We start from the raw sequence: 12,685 nt of genomic DNA, 5'->3' as shown, positions 1-12,685 counted from the left end.
AAGCTTTGTTGTAGTCGTGCGTTGTTTGCCTGGACTGCTCAAGACCCGTATGCTTGTGGAAGGAATTCTTTAATTGAGTTGGCTTCTTAAATACCTTCATGCTGTTTCACATCTGGTACTCCTTGATGAAACATGTAGGAGGCTGAATCGAAGTGATATGAACAACAAAAGTGAAATCTTGGAAGAGTGTTGTCATTTTCATAATGCAATAAAATTAATAATGTTATGATAAATAATAATGTAATAATAAATAGTGTGCAATAAGCGTGTAATAAAAAAACAAATTATTTCCAAGATCACTGCTTCTATCGTTTTTGCTCAGGTAAGGAGACAATCCCTGGAAATATTCATTTTTAGGTGGGGGTTCGCGAGATTTGATATTTTTGTGAAAGGGGTTCGCGGGTTGTTAAAGTTTGGAAACCACTGATATAGAGAGAGGCCTGAGTCAAAAACTGACTCCCCGATTTGGGGCCTGAATGCCAAGTACGATGGTGATGTTGTGCACAGTACTGGGGAAAAGATTAGAAGCTCTGATTTAGTCACATTTAGCTTGAGCTGACAGACATCCCCGAGGCAATGTCGAAGAGACAGGCCAAGATGTGCCTTTGGACAGCAGGTCTGGAGCAGAGAGGTAGATCTGCGAGTCATGAGCCTAGAATTGGTACATGAATTTGTGTTCGTGGGGGACGTTACCCAGAGAAAAGGTGATGTGAAAGGGACCAGGACAGAGCCCTGCAGAGCCTCCATGGAAAGTCTCTCCACTATTAACAACGGTGAACACAGCCAACACACCAACGCAGGCCTGTAACACATGGACTGATCGAGTTGCTCTTACGGAGGTGAAGGAGGAGAAAGGCCCCTGAACTGGTGACACGGATTCCTTCCCCATCACAGTCATACCTACAAATCTCCATCAGGTCTTTCTGACCCAGCAGTCTGCTCCAAACAGCTCCCTATTGTCCATCCCCCCTCCACCTCCTGCCTCCACCACTTCAATAGAGCTACAGTTGGCGGCGTTTTGTTTATTTGGGAAGTAACGCAAAATTTGTCAAATTCCCCCTCACCTCTGGAAGCCGGATGTGAAGGAGGGAGAATTCCCCCCCGCATGTCCGGGTGCTGTGCGTGTGTGGGAGGGAACCATGCACGTTCCTCATGATGGGGAGTGAACAATGGGTCCTGAGTACATGGCTGGTTTGCATCATTGTGCGCGGGCCCACTGGGCCAGAGCGACATGACAGCGTGTCAAGGAGTGAACAACACGAACTTGGAGATCAGTGAGTTCATGCTCCTCCCTCAGCACCCTGCTCTCTGTCACCAAACTCTCTATAAATACCAGGATTCCCAGCCTCACCACTTCACCACTCCTAGATCCAGCCTCTCTCTACTTCTCTTCTCTCCAGACTTGCTGAGATCCCAGCCGACCTCCAGCCATGAGGTTCCTCTACCTTGTGTTTGCTGTTCTCCTGCTGGTCTCCTTGGCCACTCCAGGTGAGATGTCAACCTGTGTGGGGTGGAAATAGGGACAACAGAGGGGGAATTGAGGGTAACATAAAGGATTCAGACTCTCAGGCAGTATTCAGTGATGGGGCAGGTTTTTTGGACAATCTGTGCCAGGACAACTGAGAGCACAAATTAGGTATCAAATTATTTGTGCATTTTTAGATGTGCAGCTGAGTATCTAGCTCTCTGGGTTCTTTCCAGTGAGTTACTATGGGACTCTGTGTAAGGAGGATTCCCATAAGGACGAACAGAGAATTCAACCCTCTCTCCAACCATCAGAACTCAGACACCAGGGGCCAGCACTCTCACCCCAGGCTGTGATCCTAACGTTAAACACCTGAATCCACATCAGGCACAAAGATCAAACAGGCCTGATTTCCAGAGGTCCTGAGCATCCTCATCTCCTTTGGGTTCTTTCTGAAAATCAGGCCACTTTTATGTGGGTACCTTGATATGGATTTAGGAGCCTGACAGTGAGCATTGAAGTGCAAGAATGCTGGCCTCAAATTCTAAAGGGAAGGACTGAACAGGGGGTGTCCTGTGGGCTCTGCTTTTAGGGAGGTCTCTGCTTCAGAGAAAAGAGTCCGTGCTGCCCTTCCAGCCTCCCACTCCCAAAAAATTCAGCCTGAAATAGGGTGTAAGCCAAAAATGTTCCAGCAGCCTGCTTGGATAGTGCAGCTCAGAGTGTGCTCACGGATCAGACCCAACAGCCATAGAGTCGCTGGGGGAGCACAAGAGAAGCAATTTTTCGCCTTATGATTTTAAGGGTAACATCTCAAACTCGAACCAGGTGTAACAATGCTGCCTCACTGTGTCTTCAGACCCTGAGACAGCTGTAAGACCCATGGGGACCCCCCTTCCCCAATTCCTCTGGATGGAGCTTTAACTTTATGCCTCACTTAATATGATCAGCCTGCCCACGTGATTCCCAGAAGTGTTTGTGCAAATGGGCAGGAGCTGGGTTCTGCCACCATCACTGTGCAGGTAGTACCAAGATCTGCCAGAGGTTCCACAGAAGTGAATCTCCCCTCCCAACGTCGCTCCGCCTTCCCCCAAACCCTGCCCATCCTCTCCTCTCTCCCATACCCACTGTCCTTCCCCTTCTTCCAGCTCCCTGTTTTCCATTCTTTCCACACTGTCCACCCCTTCCACCTCACTCTACTCTCTCCCCTTCACTCTGGGCATCTTCCATCTCTCCCACTCCCCACCAGCCCCCTCTCCTTTCCCCCTCCCACTCCCTGTTCCTCCACCTCAGACTTCTCCCACTCCCTCTTCTTTTTCCACCACCTTTCCCCTTTTTCTCTCATTCTTCCCATCCCAACATCCTTCCCACCAGCCCTGGGACCCCCACCATTTCCTTTCTTTCCCTTCTCTCCCCACTAGCCCCTTCCATCACTCCTTGCTCTGTCTCTATGTCTGAAGACCCCCCTGCTTTAACTGCAGTCTGTTCTCATCAGCCCCCTCTCCTTTCCCCCTCCCACTCCCTGTTCCTCCACCTTAGACCTCACCACCTTTCCCCCTTTTCTCTCATTCTTCCATCCCCAAACCCCTCCCACCAGCCAGTAGGGGCAGCTCTCACCCTGGAGGAGCTGGGGCTGGGATGGGTGCTCTCAAGAAGGATGCTAACCATGTGGAGGGAGAGGCCTCAGGAAGGGGAAGGTAGCTGCTGGCATGGTGAGCAGCCCTTCCCCTCTAGAGCAAGAAATTGCCATTCAGCTTCCCAGTCAGTCTCATCTCTTGGGATTCAGCATGAATGTGAGGGTCCAGGAAGGGTGTGATGCTGCTGGGGAAGAAACTGGGCTCTTGTCCTATGTGGACTCAAGCCCAAAGCCCAGCCCTACCCATCAATGCTGTGTATGAACCGCTGGGAGGGGGGTGTGTAGTGGTGGGCACTGACTGTGAGCGCAGTTTCTTTCTCTTACCTAACCCTGGACTCTCTCTCTCTCTCTGGTGCAGGCCATGGGCAGAAGAAGGGCTGTCCTGGTCGCTGCACCCTGAAATGTGGCAAACATGAGAGGCCGACATTACCCTATAACTGCGGAAAGTACACCTGCTGTGTCCCCGTGAAAAAGGGGAAATGAGCGTGGACGGCTTCACCCGCCCTGGAAGAGGAGCGGCTGCGGCAGCGGGCTCTTGACTGTTTAGCGGAAATGTTGTTCACTCCTCTCATTAAATAAGAGCATTTCTGGGCTTGGCGTGTGTTGTGTGGGTCACGCGTCTCTCAGGGGGTCTCGCGCAGAGTGGGCCCAATGGCCCGTTAACAGGCCTGTTACTGATGGCCCAGGGAAGGGCCAGTTTATCCCGGATCCGTGTCTGCAAAATGGCTCATGGGAAAGAAAAACAACTTGTGGGCTTTGTCCCCTCACTTTCTCTCCATGAACGTGGTGCTGGTGGAAGGCGCTGGATGGACAGAGGCTGTGTGAGGAAAAGCTCCCTTACACGGCCTGCCCCCGCTCAATGTGCCTGGGCTCTAACCCGGTGGGATCACCTCAAGGGCACAGGGCAGAGTTCAGTCTTCAAAGCCCACTCAGGCCTTCACTGCCCTGCTGGGCCCCCCAACAAGGTTGCCAATTGCACTGTGGGGATAGAGGCCAGGAGAGTTCAGGTACATGCTTCCCCACCTGCCCCCCAAAGTGCCCCAATTCTCCTCAAGAGGGCTCCTCTCCAGTAGGGAGAGGCTAGTTTCATCTCCATGGCTTACTCAGTGCTTGGCCTCTCTGCTGAGACCACCAAATCTGTCTTCACTGTGTCAGCTCAGTGATTTTCTTCCACCATTTCTATATGCTCATGTTCACGGCATATTGGGCTGTATTAGTAGGAGCATTGCCAACAGATAGAGGGAAGTGATTATTCCCCTGCATCAGTACTGAATAGAGGGGAAGAATAGAACCCCAGGGGAGAAACCCTGGTCCCATTGAAATAAATGGGCATTTCTGTCATTGACTTTGACAGGGCCGGGATTGCACCCATGTTCTCCTGGCTCCCAGCCCAGTTCTCCTTTCCCTTGGCTAAGAGGTATTTTGGTGAGGGTATGTCTGCACATGACCATCATCCCTTTTCCCAGACCCTGTGTCTCTTTGCTCTTTCTACTTCCCTCGCTTTTGAACCCTCTTATACTCCACATACAGAAAAGCACAGTTCTCCCTATGAACCTGCGTTATATAGGCATGTGCAGGCCCAAAAGGACATTGGCCAGCTCTTAAGAGGTGACTTTGCAAATTCCAATCTGCATGTGGAAAATAGATAGTTTTAATCCTGATAATTTGGAAAAAACACAATTAATTTTCTCTGGACCCTTGAAAGGAATATTTGCAATGCAGAGATTATCTCTGTGCCTAGTGAATCCAAGTCTCTGTCACTGACCACTGAAGTACTAGAGATGTGTAAACCGCATTGGTATTCTAGTTTGTGTAGGTTCTATCATTCTCATCACTGTAGTATCTGAGTACCTTCCAGCAACTCATTAAATGACATGACTAACATCGGAGATGAGGTGGGGGAGGGGATATCTTTTATTGCTCCAACTTCTGTTGGTGAGAGAAACAAGCTTTCAAGCTACACAGAGCTCTTCTTCTGATCTCAATATTATTACCTCACCTACCTTGTCTCTCTAATATCCTGGGACCAATATGCTACAGCAACACCGCATATGGCTAACGAGTGTCATGTGTGGTTCATTCTTTCTCTCATCCTCTCCTCAGGGAGAGAGTTGTGTGGGATGGGAAGGAGATTAAATATAATCTAGGCATGGCCCAAAATCTAAACGAAAACTTCGCCTGGTTTTCAATTACAATGATCCATGTACATGCGGGCAATATGCGGGTGAAAATGAGAAATGGAAATTCCCACATCTGAGGTGGAAGAAAAATTTAAAGAACTTAATGTGCTCAAATGGATAACTTCCACACGAGACTGGATAACTTCCACACGAGAACAGTGAAGAGATTGGCACCTGAGATTGCTAGTTTTGTAGCAAGGATTTTTAGTCATAGAATCATAGAGCATTAGGGTTGGAAGAGACCTCAGGAGGTCATCTAGTCCAATCCCCTGCTCAAAGCAGGACCAACACCAACTAAATCATCCCAGCCAGGGCTTTATCAAGCCAGGCATTAAAAACCTCTAAGGATGGAGCATCCACCACCTCCCTAGGTAACCCATTCCACCACCCTCCTAGAGAAATAGTGTTTCCTAATATCCAACCTAGACCTCCCCAACTGCAACTTGAGACCACTGCTTCTTGTTCTGTCATCTGCCACCACTGAGAACAGCCTAGCTCCATCCTCTTGGAACCTCCCTTCAGGTAGCTGAAAGCTGCTATCAAATCCCCCCTCACTCTTCTCTTCTGCAGACTAAATAAGCCCAGTTCCCTCAGCCTCTCTTCATAAGTCAAGTGCCCCAGCCCCCTAATAATTTTTGATGCCCACCCCTGGACTCGCCAATTTGTCCACATTCCTTCTGTAGTGGGGGGACCAAAACTAGACACAATACTCAAGGTGTGGCCTCACCAGTGCCGAATAGAGGGGAATAATCACTTCCCTCGATATGCTGGTAATGCTCCTACTAATACAGCCCAATATGCCATTGGCCTTCTTGGCAACAAGGGCACAGTGCTGACTCATATCCAGCTTCTCATCCACTGTAATCCCCACGTTCTTTTCTGCAGAACTGCCGTTTAGCCAGTCAGTCCCCAGCCAGCGGTGCATGGGATTCTTCCTTCCTAATGCAGAACTCTGCACTTGTCCTTGTTGAACCTCATCAGATTTCTTTTGGCCCAATCCTCCAATTTGTCTAGGTCATTCTGGACCCTATCCCTATCCTCCAGCATATCTACCTCTCCCCCTAGCTTAGTGTCATCTGCGAACTTGCTGAGGGTGCAATTCATCCCGTCATCCAGATCATTAAAAAAGACGTTGAACAAAACCAGCCCCAGGACAGATCCCTGGGGTGCGCCACTTGATACCAGCCGCCTACTAGACATCAAGCCGTTGATCACTACCTGTTGAGCCCAACAATCTAGCAAGCTTTCTATCCACCTTATAGTCCATTTATAGTCCAACAATACTTCTTTAACTTGCTGGCAAGAATACTGTGGGAGACCGTATCAAAAAGCTTTGCTAAAGTCAAGATATATCACATCCACTGCTTTCCCCATATCCACAGAGCCAATTATCTTATCATAGAAGGCAATCAGGTTGGTCAGGCATGACTTACCCTTGGTGAATCCTTGTTGACTGTTCCTGATCACATTCCTCTGCTTCAAGTGCTTCAAAATGGATCCCTTGAGGACCTGCTCCATGATTTTGTAACCCTTCTGCCAAGTGGAGTTGGCAGCAACAAGGCTGGGTTCAATATCTAGGGGTTCCTCTTGACAATATAACATAGAACTGGCTTAAGCCCACACCCAGTAATACGGGAAAATTAAACACCACCCCTGGGTGCCTCTCAGAGGTAATATTTCCCCTCTCGCAAGCACTGAATCTGTGTATAGCAAAGAAAACTTCTAATTAAAAGGGAAAAGGAACCCAGCATTAATTTGGGACAATACCACAACCATGATCTGAAAGCATATGACCATGAGCAAACACCAACCCCACAGTACACTGGGCAGTGTCCTTTGCCTCAGTTTCTCACCTTGTGGTGTGAAAGTCTGTGATACGGGCTCTACCCCATGCAAGACTGGAAGGGGTTAAGGTGGCCGGGTAGGCTGATTAACTGCCGAGGCTGCACCTGGAGGAGAAGCCAGGGAGAGTTGGGACCTAATTGCTGACAGCGTTCAGCTGAGGAGGAACAGTCAGGTCTTATAAAAAGCCAGGAAGCTGGCAACAGAAGGGGGCTGCAGGGAAATAGGCTGCAGTCACTCCCTGTGAGGAGGGAGGTGTGTTTGGGATACAGAGGGTAGTCCACAATTACTCCCTGGAAGATGAGTGGGGAGTCTGGTGTACCCAGAGAGGGGGGGATGCCAGGAAGATAGGAGAAGGTTCAGAGGGAAAGCAGCAAGATAGGACTATGCAGGCCTTGGCTGCTGACCGGAGGGTCCTGAGCTGGAACCCAGAGTAGAGGGCCATCCTGGGTTTCCTTACCAGCCACTGTGGACATGGCACAGGTCAGGAAGTGGACAGTGGACAGCCTGGGACAGTTTGTCTGGGAAAGACTTTATTACATCCTCTTGGAAGGGGAACATGTATTGTGACCTAGCCAGAGGGCTGAATCACAAAGAGGAGGCTGAAGTTCCTGGAATGGAAGGGGCCACTGCAGGACGAGACATGGAGAGATGAGGAGATGGGTGAAGACACCATCAGAGGGGAGCTGCAACGCCTGGCAAAGCTAATCGCCAGGGTGTAGGGCCATTAAAAATCCTGTCGATGGCACAGTGGGGCTAAGGCAGGCTCCCTGCCTGCCCTGCTTCTGTGGAGCTTCCCAGAAGTGGCTGGCATGTCTGGCCCCTAGGCGCAGGGGCGATCAGGGAAGCTCTGTGTATTACCCCTGCCCCGAGCACCGGCTCCGCATCTCCCATTGTCCGGAAACTGAGCCCAATGGGAGCTGTGGGGGCAGCACCTGCGGGGGCGGCGCCTGAGGGGACGGGTAGAGCGCATCACACGGAGCCACCTGGCCATGCCTCTGCCTAGGAGCCAGACGTGCCGGCTGCTTCTGGGATCAGTGTGGATCCAGGGCAGGCAGGGAGCCTGCCTTACCTCAGGCAGCTCCCAGTTGGTGGCACAGTGGGGCTAAGCGCCCCAACCCCCCTGCCCCAGGTTGGAACCCCCTCCCACACCCTAACTTCCTCCCAGACCTTGCATCCTGAACACCATGCCCCAGGTTGGAACCCCCTCCAGCACCCAAACTCCCTCCCAGAGCCTGCACCCCCTCCCAAACCCCTCATCCCTGACCCCACCCCAGAGCCCACACCCCCAGCCAGAGTCTGCATTGCCTCCCACACCTCAACCCCCTGCCCCAGCCCTGAGCCCGCTCCCGCACTCCAAAGCGCTTGGCTCCAGCCCAGAGCCCCCTCCTGTATCCCAAACCCCTCATCCCCAATCCCACCCCAGAGCCCACAGCCCCAGATAGAGCCCTCACCCCCTCCCACACTGTGAACCTCTCATTTCCGGCCCCACCTCAGAGCCCACATCCCCAGCTGGAGCCCTCACCCCTTCCTGTGCCCCAGCCCAGTGAAAGCGAGTGAGGGTGGGGGTGAGCGAGTGATGGAGGCAGGGGAGCTGGCAAGGGTGAGTGAGTGGAGATGGGGCCTTAGAGAAGGGGCAGGGCCTCGGGGAAAGGGCGAGGCAGGTGGCAGGGCAAGGGTGTTCGGTTCTGTGCGATTAGAAAGTTGGCACCTCTCCCAGGATGGCCAGGAGGAGGCACCACCCGCAGTGAATGGACTTTAACATGCCGCGCCCCGCTCCCTCCCCTGCACCCTCCTGCACGCCTGCACCGAGGCAATTGCCAATTATCATACAGGGTTTGTAAAGATTGCCACTGCATAGACTGGCAAGAAGCACATAAAGGCAGTCAAAGTAAATGGCAAATTGCTCCCTGGATGGAGAGATACTGGTGCAGAAATTTCTGTGGTCAGGAGAGACCTTGTTTTGGAGAAAGACATACTGCCAGGACAGATGGCAGAGCTTTTGTTAGTAGGAGGTCACAAAATCCTTGTGCCTTTGGCTAAAGTGCACATGGAAACTGAGACTTTGCAATCTGAATTAACAGTTGCTGCTGTTACCCATAACCCAACCAAAATATTATTGGGGAACAACTTTTTCAATGTGACTCAGGCTGTCCAGGGGTCTGTCAGCAACAAGGAGGGATCTTGTTCTGAAGCCCCAGAGGGAAAGAGTAAAGTCACAGAAACTGCTGGGGAAATAGGAGATTGTCTCTTTAATTCCTCTGCAGCTGTGAAAAGCAGTTTGCTACCAAGGGTGGGTGTGGTTGAAACCAGCTCCTACACCTGGTGGCTATTTCCTTTGGAGATAGGAATGTTTTTTCTGACTGTAAGAAGACTGTCTAGGTTACTGGCTGCCGCCAGGAGGTTGCAGTTAAGCATGGAATAGACCTCGCTCTAGAATGCATAGGGATATGTGTCCTAGAGGGAACCCTAGAGGAGGGTGATGGAATCCTAGAGACTGCTGTGGCGGGTGAAGATTCCATGGGCTCTGTAACTGGAGGCAAGCCCAATTCGAAGAGGGAGGAGAGTACAGTCCTTACCAGTGAAAGGTCTGTTCTGGCTGTTAGCTGTGAGCCCACAGCTGTACAGGGGATAGATACCACTCCACAGAGCACAAAGGTGTGTGCCTTAGAGGGGGGCCCAGAGAAGGAAGTTACGCAGGGATGTGGGGAAGTACAAGAATGTCTCCTCACTAATTATCTGGAAGGGTTTAGCCAGGAGAAGTTTGCTGGATCTGCATCTGTGCTCCCAGGCACCCTACCGGTGGCTCAGGTCTTCAGAGGGAACTGTGTAACTGACGTCCTGGAGAGGAGCAGTCATACAATGGACCTCTTGGGAACAGCGAGATGGATGACCGAGGGCACCCCAATCCAGGTCCCACTTTTGCAAGATGTTGTTCCTGATGTATTTGTAAAAACTAACTCTGTCTCTCTAAGGCAGGTAGAGGGTCTTTCCAAGAACTCAGGTGTCAGTGAAAATGCTAATGACCCACCTGACAAAGGGGAGGAGGCAGCCATTTACCAGGCTGAGTAATGGGAGTGAGAAACACAAAGGAAGCCCAGGAGGAGTGATGGATTGATTCTTTGCATGGGCTTAGCCCTGGAGATGACATGCAGCTCCACAGGGAGTTGGCCAGTAACATGCAAGGTCTCCTTACACCCTGTCCTCCCCATTGCCCCCAAAACATAAATGAACTAAGAACCTTTACTAAAGAGAAGAGAAAACCTGTATCTGAACACATACTTTGGTACAGGAAGAGGTTGGAAAATGTAATAAATGCTGACTATCTGGACTATCTAAAAACTGGACTATCTAAACAGAAGGCATGGTATGATAGTCATACTTGGAAGCACCTCCCTGTCGTGAATTTTCTGGTAATTTTATGTCTCCTTTGCTGGGATTTGGCATCCTTACACCCTGCTTAGCAAGTGAGGTTCAGTTTAAGGTGACCACCTCATTCAGGGCAGGCTAAGTACAGTTCTACTGCCCTTTGCTCATACAATAAGGATAACTTGTCATTACCTCTGCACTCAAAAGTGATCATTTTGGCAAAGTAGTTCCATCATGCTGTGCACCTAGGTGGAGTGGGTGTGTCTATGTAAACACAGCCTGTTTCTGATGTCTTTTCCCCCAGTTCATCACTAGATGTAAGGGGAGAGCTCATTCAGACTCTGCTTACGTTAATAAATCTGTCTATTCATTGGGAGTACCATATGAGTGAAGAACAGCCAACATTGTATCTATATTTAAGAAAGGGGGGAAAAGTGAGCCAGGTAATTACAGACCTGTTAGTTGCATCTCAGTAGTATGCAAGGTTTTAGAACAAATTGTGAAGGAAAGAATTATTAAATTCATAGAGGCAAATCATAAAGGTGATGCAGTGCAACATGGGTTTACCAAAGGTAGATCATCCAGACTAAGCTGATTTCCTTCTTGAGAAAATAACTGATTTTTTTAGATAAGGGATGTGCAGTAGATCTAATATACTTGGATTTCAGTAAAGCATTTGACATGGTGCCACATCAGTTATTAGTTAAGTTAGGGAAGATGAGCATCAGTATAAGATGAGAAGCAGTATAAGGTGAATAAGGAATTGGGTGAATAAGAAAAGGGGAGAAGGCAACAGGTTGTGCTGAAAGGTGAATTATCAGACTGGAGGGTGTGGAGTGGAGTTCCTCAAGGACCAGTCTTGGGACAAATCTTATTCACTATTTTTATTCATGATCTTGGTACAAAAAAGTAGGAATGAAATTTGCAGATGACACTAAGTTGGGAAGTTTCAGAGTAACAGCCGTGTTAGTCTGTATTCGCAAAAAGAAAAGGAGTACTTGTGGCACCTTAGAGACTAACCAATTTATTTGAGCATGAGCTTTCGTGAGCTACAGCTCACGAAAGCTCATGCTCAAATAAATTGGTTAGTCTCTAAGGTGCCACAAGTACTCCTTTTCTTTTTACTAAGTTGGGAAGTATCATCAATACAGACCACAATCAGCACATTATACGGGAAGATCTGGATGACCTTGAAGACTGGAGTGACAGCAACAGGTCATGCACTTATGGTCTAATAATAAGAATTTCTGCTACCAGCTGGAGGCTCATCAGTTGTTAACGACAGAGGAGGAGAGAGACATGAATGTGTGGGCTGATCACAGGATGACTCTGAGCCACCAATGTGGCGTGACTGTGAAAAAAGGCAAACGTGATCTTAGAATGTATTAGTTGAGGCATTTCCAGTAAAGATAGAGCAGTATTAATGCCATTGTACAAGGCATTGAAAAGAGCGCACTTGAAGTACTGTGCACATTCTCATCACCTGTATTCAAGAAAGATGAATTTAAACTGGAACAGGTGCAGAGAAGAGCTTCTAGGATGATCAGAGGAATGGAGGACCTATCTTATGAGGGAAGATTAGAAGAGCTTGGCTTCTCTAGCAAAAAGAAGGCTGTCGGGGGGATATGATTGTTCTCTATGAATACGCTAGGGGGATAAATTCTAGGGAGAGTGAAGAGCTATTTAAGCTAAAGGACAACGTTGGTCCAACAAAAAATGGATATAAACTGGCCACAAACAAATTCAGGCTGGAGATTAGAAGGGGAGGAATTTAAGTGGATGGTATGGGGAAGTAACTGCTTATGAGCCCAATTCAGATCATTCACTTCTGCTCCCTTTCATTTATCTGGGGAAACAGCAGACTCATTGAGCTGTGTCCCCCCTTCAAATGGGTTGGAAAGTATTAGGGGAAAACTGGGACGGGGTGAAATAGGAACTCCAGAGAGCGGTAGTAGATAAAAAAAAAAATACTTGGTAGAGCCTGGCCTGGGTCCATTAAATGCCATAAATAAATAAATTATTGGCCGAGCACAGTGGAGGTCTGATGAATGCCACTGACATTTTCAACAAATAAGACCCATGGAAAAATATATCTAGGGTGGTTTTTTTTTTTTTTTTTTAATCCTAAGGCAAAGAAAGCCCAAATCGAAGCAGCAGTTTCATATTGAGTATTTCTGGTGGCTAAAACTGTACAAA

Source organism: Lepidochelys kempii, chromosome 3 (assembly GCF_965140285.1).
Source record: "Lepidochelys kempii isolate rLepKem1 chromosome 3, rLepKem1.hap1, whole genome shotgun sequence".
Classification (NCBI taxonomy): Eukaryota; Metazoa; Chordata; order Testudines; family Cheloniidae; genus Lepidochelys; species Lepidochelys kempii.
This window is presented reverse-complemented; position numbering follows the sequence as displayed.